Source organism: Pinus tabuliformis, chromosome X (assembly GCF_031772625.1).
Source record: "Pinus tabuliformis cultivar Carrire ecotype Pingquan chromosome X, CPIR1, whole genome shotgun sequence".
In the NCBI taxonomy this organism is placed as follows: domain Eukaryota; kingdom Viridiplantae; phylum Streptophyta; class Pinopsida; order Pinales; family Pinaceae; genus Pinus; species Pinus tabuliformis.
The window spans coordinates 1,232,936,446-1,232,946,763 of record NC_142308.1 but is presented as its reverse complement, the minus strand read 5'-3'; the positions used below and the strand labels follow the sequence as shown (position 1 = coordinate 1,232,946,763).

The 10,318-nt window shown below is 33.1% G+C and overlaps 1 pseudogene; it reads right to left on the bottom strand.

The window, feature by feature from the left end:
• Positions 1-1,500: 1,500 nt before the first annotated feature.
• Positions 1,501-10,318, bottom strand: part of LOC149144399 (ubiquitin-conjugating enzyme E2 22-like) — a 56,333-nt pseudogene continuing 47,515 nt past the window's right edge.

Genomic DNA, 10,318 nt, shown 5'->3' with positions numbered 1-10,318 from the left:
ACCCTGTAAATTCCTACACATTTCAATTCTTGAAAATATATTTTTCAAGATCTTCAGGCAAATGTAATATGGAGGAAGAATCTTTATTAATGACATGGTAAGCAAAAAACAATATAATTAAATGTACATTCAAAATTGTCCAAATTTCTGTTTATTTAATAAAGCTTCCAAACTTTAGAAAGGAAATAAGTGCACAAGAATAAGTTAGCATTTTACATAGAAAACATCAACAAGCAATCTTTTCCTAGTTGCTAAAAAGGACAGTAATTAAATTCATTGTTAAGGAGAACTAAATGATAAAAAACAAAAAAACACTCACTTATTAGTTGTAACATAACGAAAAAGCATTAACAAGTTAATAGATGTGTAATACAACCATATCTAGTATTTCTCATTACATATCGTAGATTGACCTCTGCAATACACAGTTGCATGTAGACTATGAAGAAAATTATTTCTCGGAAGCCTTTACAGGAAAAAACTTTCAGAAAGCTTTGGATTTTTTTTTTTTTTTTGCACTGGTAAGGTGTACCTAGACAAATATAAATATACATAAAATAATATACTAAATTATAAAACTATGATATTCTTACAGTTAACAGAAAATGCAAGTGGGTGACCTTCCAGTATAATTCAAGCACTGTTGTAGCAACACAACGAACAATCATACAAGGATTTTTCATAAAAATTGTGCCACCTACAATGTCCACTTTAGTGTAAGAGCCTTGAGAAGAATCAATCTCTTGGACCAGCCAAGCAAAATTACTTTAAACACTATGGTGTAAACAAAAATCATACTGTCAAGACTCAAAACACAAACTAAATGCACACCAACATGAAATAACATGAAAAAACGTAGTCTCCACTATAAACAAGACTAAATTTGTATATATACCCCATAATGAAGAAAAAATTTCTTTATCTGAGCATATTGCACTTGAAAGTTCCTAACTATATAGAATGAAGTCAAAATATCTAGGTTGTGCACCATCAAAAATCAAATTCCAAATTTCCAACCATTCGACAGTTTAAATCTAAACAACAAATATATGCCAAGGCCTGAAAATATTATGATATATCTTTTAAAGAAACATATCCATCAAACAATTGTTTATGGGATGATGATACAACCAACAATAGATTTGTAGATCCAACTCTCGAAATGTCCACTTCTACAAACTCAAAGCTTGCATGTTTAGGATCGTGCTTCATGCTAGAATAAATTGAATCTATGAAATAATTCCATAGACCTAGAGCCAAGTCATCTTGTTAAGCACTGGTCAGAAAAACCTATGACCACTGTTAAGACACATTACAAAGCCCGGTGTTATAATATTCATTCATTAGTTGAAAAGTACATTTCATACAATTCATAGTCTACCATGCCCTCCTAAAATGAATCGAGATTTTTCTTATCAATGTGCACTCTGGTAGAAGCTAGATCCTTCTTCTTATGAAATGTTGATGCACCAACTCCTATATCTTTAGTTGAAGCGACATTTATGCTTGAATCTTGAATATTACTCTCATATTTGTTTGGCATGGTAGAAGTGGGGTACGAGAGGTCACAAGGGTATTTATTGGGCCTTCATTTAAAGCAATAGACTCTGAAATTTCCACTTTACTCTTCAATTTGGGCTTCAAAGCATGAATGCTTGTATAGAGCTTGCAAAATAAACCCATATCAATATATTTTGTTTATAACATAAGCACATCGTACCTCTTGTAACATAATCACATCGTACCCATAAATAAGATAAATTGATAAGTGGATGAGCACATACAAAAGAATGTATCACAATCCAAGGGTTAGATTCCAATCCTTCTTCAGAGTATTGACACATATCTCTCCATTGCTTGCAATATTAGGGTGGAAGATTTTTGTGAAAAAATACCTTGCAATCCAAGCCAATCATTACTATTGAAAGATGCCAAAGTTTATTTCTCAGTTTTTACAAGTCATGCATCCCCCTTATATACTTGATGATTTAGATAAGAAGTAAGTAGAAAAACAAAAAGAATGTCTTATAGGCAACTAAACATATAAAGCAAACATAATATCCATTTAAGAGAATGTAAATTAGATGAAGCATCATTATAAGGATCAACAATTACCTCTGGGAGGAGATTTTGGAAAATTAGGAGTTAGAACCATTTTCATTTGAAAAACACCAAATTCATATGGAGTGCCAGCTATAGGAAAAAGGATCAATAAATGTAAATATAGCTCATGTTCCAAAAATCTAGTAATAACCATGCAAAAAAAATGAATTCAGATGCTTTAGTAAATGCAATATGGAAAAATAATCCCTTTCTCAAGCATAAAACATCCAAAATATGTTACATTTTTCTGGATTATTCTTTTAGAATGTACCTGGTCCTTCAATGTCCACAACTATGATTGAAAAAGTTGTCATCATTCACCACCACTTTTATACCTCCATGAGGTGATTCATTAAGACTCTTCAGCTCCTTTGAAATTTCATTTATCACCATGGGTGGGAGGTTCTTGTTTTCAGCCTGTAACACAAGATATATATGTATTTATGTATGAAGATCCACTTCAAAATGGAAAGCATCACAAAAATTTATGCTTGACAAAAACCATATTAACTAATCGTGAGAAACTCGAAATATAACAACCTACATGCAATTTTCACCACTGTCCAGGATGTTGGGGTTTTACATTCTGTAAATTGAAGACTAATTGGAACTCTGCACCTTTAATTCTAGAATTGAGGAGATGAAAGGAAAAGGGACTTTCTTGCAGTGTTGAAGAAACAAAAATATACCAAAAATATATGTATTGGTAAAGACAAAACATAAACATTCACAATATGCCAATTACTAATAGCTATTTATGTATAGGTAAATGGTAATAGAAAGCACAACAAGGTACAATAAGAGATGAAAGGCCCCAAATATTTACTGATGTACTTCCTTGCAGTAAAAAATAAACAAATTTATGCCTAAAATCTATGCATGAAGAGAAAAAGGGATAGAAACATTCATAATATGCCAATTTAGTTGTAGGAAAACCTCTATTAGATATAGTTGATTATCTATAATGAGCTAAAAGGCCCCATCATCCATCAGTAGGGTCAGGATTTTTACCATGTCCCACTGATACAATTGCCTAAAATTCAACTTGTAGCAATGGCTAAAAACATCCACTTGCTGATTTGGTAGATGTAGCCTCCCTATCTAGCAGGTAAGATGGAATTTCACAAATCTCATTTACCTTGAAGGTTTGAGAATGAAAACTTCAATAAGGAATGATGAAAGAAAAAATAACATATAACATAGTCAAGGAATAAAGACCATTGACCATGACAAGATAAAGGGGACACATATTCATTCTTGTCTATATTGACCAATTGTGTCGGGGTGAAAAATTAATACAACAGTAACATAATTCAAAGAATGAGAGTTCAAATAAGATACCTACAAAACATTTGTAGGTTGGTGGTAGAAAATAGTCAAGGTATGCATATGATGCAATGGTGCAGTTTTAGCAGGAAGAAATAAGAAAAGATATGAGGCTCCAAGAATTGGAAGGAGAAGAAAATATTTCTTCTTCTTTCTCTGGGACCAAGGATTCTTCAATTATTTTGCATTAGAAGTCTACTAATGACATAGTGCACGTAAAATAAAATGGAAATCCTTTATCAGAAGAAAAAGGAAGCTTATCAATGAATGACATGCTTTTTGTTCAACCCATGGAAATGAAATTAGCGTTTTCTAGTGCTCTATCTCTCCATACAAATAATCAACATTTTCTAGTGCTCTATCTCTCCAGACAAATAATCAACATTTTCTAGTGCTCTATCTCCGCGTAAAAATAATAAACCTTCTCTAGTGCTATATCTCTATATGAATATAATCAACCTTTTCTAGTGCTCTATCTCCACATGAAAATTTTATATGAATCAAATTAAAAAATGCTCAAACGGGAATAATAAATTCTCAAAATGGCAGCCGAATTGGACTTAAATTCCAATGGTTATACCACTATATCCTCCATGGAAAGGGAGCTTGACGTGAGTGGTTCTGGGTGAATTAGATGAGCATTGTATGTCAATGTAGCTTAGAATTTGGTACATATGAGCAAGCTATAATTGCATTAATGAATGAGATTCAAAGCCAATGGCCATTGCATTATGGCTTTGTACATTGCTGGGAGATGAGAGATGCTATATTATTTTCCCCTTAAGTTTCAACCTTGATCAAGTCCTTTTTTAAGTGTACCAATAGGATAAGAACCATTCTATAGATGTATGGTGATGTAAGTAACACAAATATATAGAACTAGATACTTTGGAAAATATTTGTCTTTGATTGTTCTTTGTACGACTGAGTTGGGTCAAGACTACTTTTAACATTGAAAGGTTCATATAAATTACACTACATGCCTGAGGGGTTTGGTTTGCTCCATCTTACAAAAAAACATTCATGTTAGCATGATATAATTTGTGTATCCACTAACTAAAATTGCATTTGTAAAGAATCTCCTGTATTTTTTTTTTAATCTTGTGTTGGTGAAACTCAATATTAAAATTCCCCTTAAACAAATATTCTAGTTTAGCATGGGCATACACACATGTATCACTCCCTAGGCTTTACCCAAAAAGAAAGAGGTTGAAGTAAGCTAATGAAAATATTGATTTGATAATGGAAGGCATTGTGTGTACTTAACATGGGCAAGTTGTTTCCTATTTAATCATAACTTATTATTAATCTATGTCTGCAGAGTCACTATAAAATGGTTGACCAACTGATAACAGAAAGTTCTCAAGTTTGAGTTTGTGAATCTAAGTGTTAAAATTTTTACTTCATGCTTATTAGACACTCACTCAATGGTTATTATGCACCCACATTCTCCTTTAAGTTTGCACTGGAAACTTAGGACATTTATAGGAACATTGTTGTCAATGTCAATGATCACGGTATGAGAGAAGTTTGCATGGTTAACATAAATATTCATCACAAACATATATTATTGAAATGTAATCGCAAAGGAGATAGAAGAATGTGAAAACTAAGAAAACATCACTTTATAGGGTGAAAGAAACTATTAACAAATGGATTATGTACTTCCAATTCCATATAAGCGATGGTGGAATTTTGTCAAAAGGTTTCTGCAAATTGTCTTCATATATTTCTTCTTTGGTAAAGTTTCCTTCCTTCCAGTAAGAATGTTTGCATTGTGTCATGTCAAATCTACCTAGGTATTGTCATCAATCAAATTTTGAGATACATATTGCTATATTCGACAGAACTAGTTTGAAAAACATATAACACCACAACCCAAACAAGGAGGAGGCCTTGAAATGCCCAGGTTACATAACAAATTACTTTAAACAACACTATTAGGATTTGAAAAAGTCTCTAAGGTGTTTTAAAAAAAAAAGGGTTTTCAATTTTGTCAGGACTGAGGAGAGTCACAACTATGTGCTTTAGTTTATTTCTATTAGAGTCTATGCCTCAGGTTTATGGTCCCTAGACCATTTTAGCCTCTCCAAATGATGTTTTATTTTCTAAGACTAATGATGCAATAAGAGAGGGAATATCTAGGTTTTTTTTTTTTTTTGTTGTTGTATCTCAACACATTGTAGATGATACAGTCCTCATGGATGCAGATGGAGGTAAAAAGAAGGTCATGCAAACCGTTAGAGTTAAGGGATATAATTCCCATCTTGGCTTTGATTCATTGTACATGACTCTGCTATGCCATAGAGAAGTATGAACTTAAAATGTCATGTTGATTGTGTGCCTCTATTTTGAGTAGGTCCATAGACACTTGCAACTTCGTATAGAAGCACAAAGAAAGTTTTTGTAGTCAATTCTAGAGAAAGTGGGGAAACTCTTGCAAGTTAAAACATGGGGTCAATTGGATTGGAAGTTTATTGTTGAAAAATTTCTGAGAAGGCCTCAAGACTGAAAAGTGAATGTTTTTAAATCTACAATTTCTAATTTGACTTTCTGTACTTTGATTAAAATATTAGGTCTATTTCCAGAATATGAAATTCTCGCTCAATAATTCTAGGTAGTAGACTGGTTTGGATATATTTCCCTCACTTTGAATGAGATTTCAATGAAGATTCCTACAAAAAAAGGTCAAGATATGCATATGGAATACAATAGTGCAGTGTTTGTAGAAAGAAATGAAAAAAGTTACGAGGTTGCAAGAATTTTCAAGAGAAGAAAGTAAAGTATTTATTCTCCTATTTTAAGGACCAAGGACCCTTCGACCATTTTGAATGATAAGGCTACTAGTGACATAGTACGAGCATAATAAAATGACAAACGTTTATCTGGGAAGAAAAATAAGCATGTGAATGAACGAAGTGCTTGTTCTTCAATCCATGCCAACAACATTAGCCTTTTCTAGTGACCTGTCTTTGCATAAATATGGTCAACATTTTCTAATGCTCTATTTGTGCATGAAAATAGTCAAATTCCCGAGGCAACCAAATTTTATATGAATTAAGATAAAACATGTTCCAACGGGAGTAATATATTGTCAAACTAGTTGCAAAATTGGACTTGAATTCCAATGGTTATACCATTGTATCCTCCAAGGAATGGGGGCTTGATATATGGTTTTTGGTGGAGCATATGAGTCTTTCGCACATATGAGCATGAAGTGGTTGCATTCATGAATGAGGATTAGAGCCAATATCCATTGTATTATGAATTTATACATTGCTTAGATATGAAAAATCCTTTTGTCTTTTTCCCTTAGGTTTTAACCTCAATCAAGACCTTTGCTAGTGTATCAATAATATACGCGACATTCTACATTATATATGCGATGATGTAGATAATGCACTTATACAACTACATGTTCTAGAAATTCTTTGGCTTCAATTGTTCTTTGTGCCACTAAGTTGGGTCAGTGCCACTTTTAACATTGCAAAGTTCATATAAATTATAATGCATGCCTAAGATGTTTTGTTTGGTCCATTTTTTGAGAAACCATACATGTTATCATGCCAAAATTTATCTATGCACTGAGTAATATTGTATTTGTAAAGAAGCTCTTGTATTTTCTTTTAATATCGTAGTGGTGAAACTCAAGCTTCAAATTCTCTCTATGTTGGTGAGGTTCAAGATTAAAATTTGTGATAAACAAATATTTTGGTTTAGCATAGGCATACACACTAGTCTCTCTCCCCTAAATTTTACCTAAAGAGAAAGAGGTCAAGGTGATGTAATGGAAATTTTAATTCGATAATGTAAGGCATTATGAGTACTTAACATGGGTGGACTATTGACTTCGTATTCCTATTTAAATAACATATAGCTCATTATTAGTCTATGGCTGCAGAGTCATTATAAAAAAGGTTGACGAATAAATAAGATGATTTTATCAAATTTGAGTTGGTGAAACATGGGGCTCAAAACCTCACTTCATGCTTATTAAGCACCCAATCCCTATTTATTAGGCACCCACATTCTCCTATATGTTTGCACTTGCATTTCCAACATATGTCATTTATGTGAACACTCTTGACAATGCCACCAATCATTGTACAAGAGAAGTGTGTAGGGTTAGCAGGAATACTCATCATGGATGGATATGACTGACACGTAATGAAAGGAGATAGGTAGAAGAATATACACCATTGAGAAAAAAATCAGTTTATATGGTGGAATAAACTATAAACAATTGCATTCTATAGTTCATGTCACATATAAGTGATGGTGGAAGCACAAAAATATCGGGGAAAATGTCTTGCAGTAAGCACATAAATATCACTTGTTGAAAATAACCTGAAGGAGGCATGATATTTGACTCAACGTGGTAATTATATTGTCTTCTCTAGTGCACTCTTGAACTAATGCTGGAACATATGTTTGCATTTCCTTTTTCACCAAAAAGATTTGATACACCGCTTCCTCCATTTGTTTTGAAATGATAAATGTGCATAATTCTTTGTGGATTCAAAAGTGATAAACTCACCTCCAAGAAGCTACTTATCTAAAGAACCCTGCCAAGAAAATATGTCTATCAATACAAAGTTCAAACCAATAATAAATTTAAATTTAAAACCTTAAATAAAATTACAATGTCCCAACAACACTTTTGCATACCTTGGAATTGTTCAACAAAGGGATAAATTTATCAACAAAGACTTGTAATTTGTTCACCTCCCCATCAAGACTTGTAAAAGACAATTATGGATTCTTCCTACCATTTTCAAGAGTAAATAATTTTGCACAGATATAGTGCATAAACAGTCAACAAGGTGTTGCAAAGGCAAAATAAAATAGATATAGTTATTGTATTCAATAACAAGTTATTCTTAGTAATGCTCCAAATAGCTAACCAAAAGATGGCCATTTACAACACATCTACCTTATGCTGCCACATCCACCTATAGATAACATGTTGTTGGGATGGAAGTCCCATGCTCTCTGTTGCACCAACATTTACTGTGTAAAAATAGTTAAGCAATATGTAAAATATTAGGATATGACTACAAGATAACCTTGAAATAGTCAAACATTGTGGATAACAAAAATATTCAATTCATGGAAGGCAATAGAAAGTAATCAAAATTGTACATAATACACTCTCTAACATAATAATCATTACTGGAAAACATAAAATCAAATTGAAATTTAAGGAAATACACCAATACCAGTAGTGAAGAGAGATCTGCTCTTGAGATGGCCAATAATAGACTTCTTGTAATTGTTTCAGAAGTAAGGCATGATTTGATTATAGCCATCATTTCCTTATAGGCTTCTATCATTTCTTTGAATAAGACCTTGATCAGTCCTAGATACAACTGCAGAGAGGTCTAGATATATCTCAACAAACCCTTCAAATTTGGAAGAAATGATAAATCTTACAAAAGGTGAGGATAAGGCTACAAACAATCTACCTTGGAGGTATTTTGATTATATATAGATTGCTTTCAGAAGAGCCCAGAATAGAGGCTTAAATGAGCATCAAATTATTCTAGAAACCATAGAGAGATAACACAATAATGTCCAACTTCACTCAGAATAGTCCTAAATTCTGTCCACAGAGATTCCATTGAAAATACTTAGGTCAAATGCTACTGAGGTCTACCAAGAAGAGGGCCCAAATAGGTCCCAAAAAAAGCTTGAAATTAATACAAAAATGCCTCAGACATGGGGGGGGGGGGGGTGGGGGGGGGGGGGGGGGGGGTATCAGAAAGGTCGAGAAGGGCCTCAGGAAAGGGCTAGTCACTGCCTTAAATGAGCCAAAAGCAAATGAAAGATAGCTACAAATTAGCCTCATAAAATAAATCATTTCATAATGACCCAAGATCCTTTCAAAATGATTCAGAAGTGCCCTATAACAAGGGTCTGAACTACATGATATTCAAATTGATTCAGAAGTTCCCTTTCAAAGTGCTTATGAAGTTCATATCATTTATTCCAAGAATTCTAAAAGCTTACCATCCATCTTGGAGATTCTGGGATAATGGAGAGACCAATAAGCAACATAAAACTGGGAACTAGCTTTGCATCACCTCTCATTGATAACCTGCCTCGCTCAACAACACATATTTTTTCTTCTAGTTGTGTTCCCAAGAGAGATCATAGGTATATTCTGTATGAAAGTTTGTGAAAAGTGGCCACCAAGTGGTAGACTACTTTTCCTTTTTGGAGGTGCTATATGATGCTATAAGCACTTTTCTATGTATTTTCCTTTTCCAAACCATGAAATAGAAACTTATGCATTCTTTCTTTGGAAAAATAAAATCAATTAAAATTTGCATACCATTCACCCTATCAAATTCTTGTTAATCCAAAAGTTTCAAAACATTAGATACCATTCACCTTAAAATAGCCCTTGGATCATACGCACACATTGCAAGGCCCATCAAAGACATATATATCAATGTAGGCAAAAATAAGAAAGCAAAGTGCCAAAGTGCCATCACCCTTCCAATCTACCAGAAGCACATATTTCAATAAAGTTGCAAACAATTTAAAAACAAACTACCATCACATGCCTAAAAGCCTTTAAAGATAGTAATTAATGTTAATGTCGTTTAGTGAAAGCACTGAAAGGAAATTCCCAAAAGATGATTGAGGACTCAATTGTCAATAATAACCAAGTGCAATTTAACTGTTGTAGACCCCATGCGTATGACCAAAATATAAATACTTCCAAAAAGACTTTGATGAAACATTTGAACTACAGACTCTGATTTATATGTCCAATTAAAAAATAGAAAACCCAACTACCACATAAACATTCAAAATAAAATGCACTTCATGTGTTAGATGTTTCTCTGGTGTAAATATGTTGACTCGAGTGAGCAGAAACCAT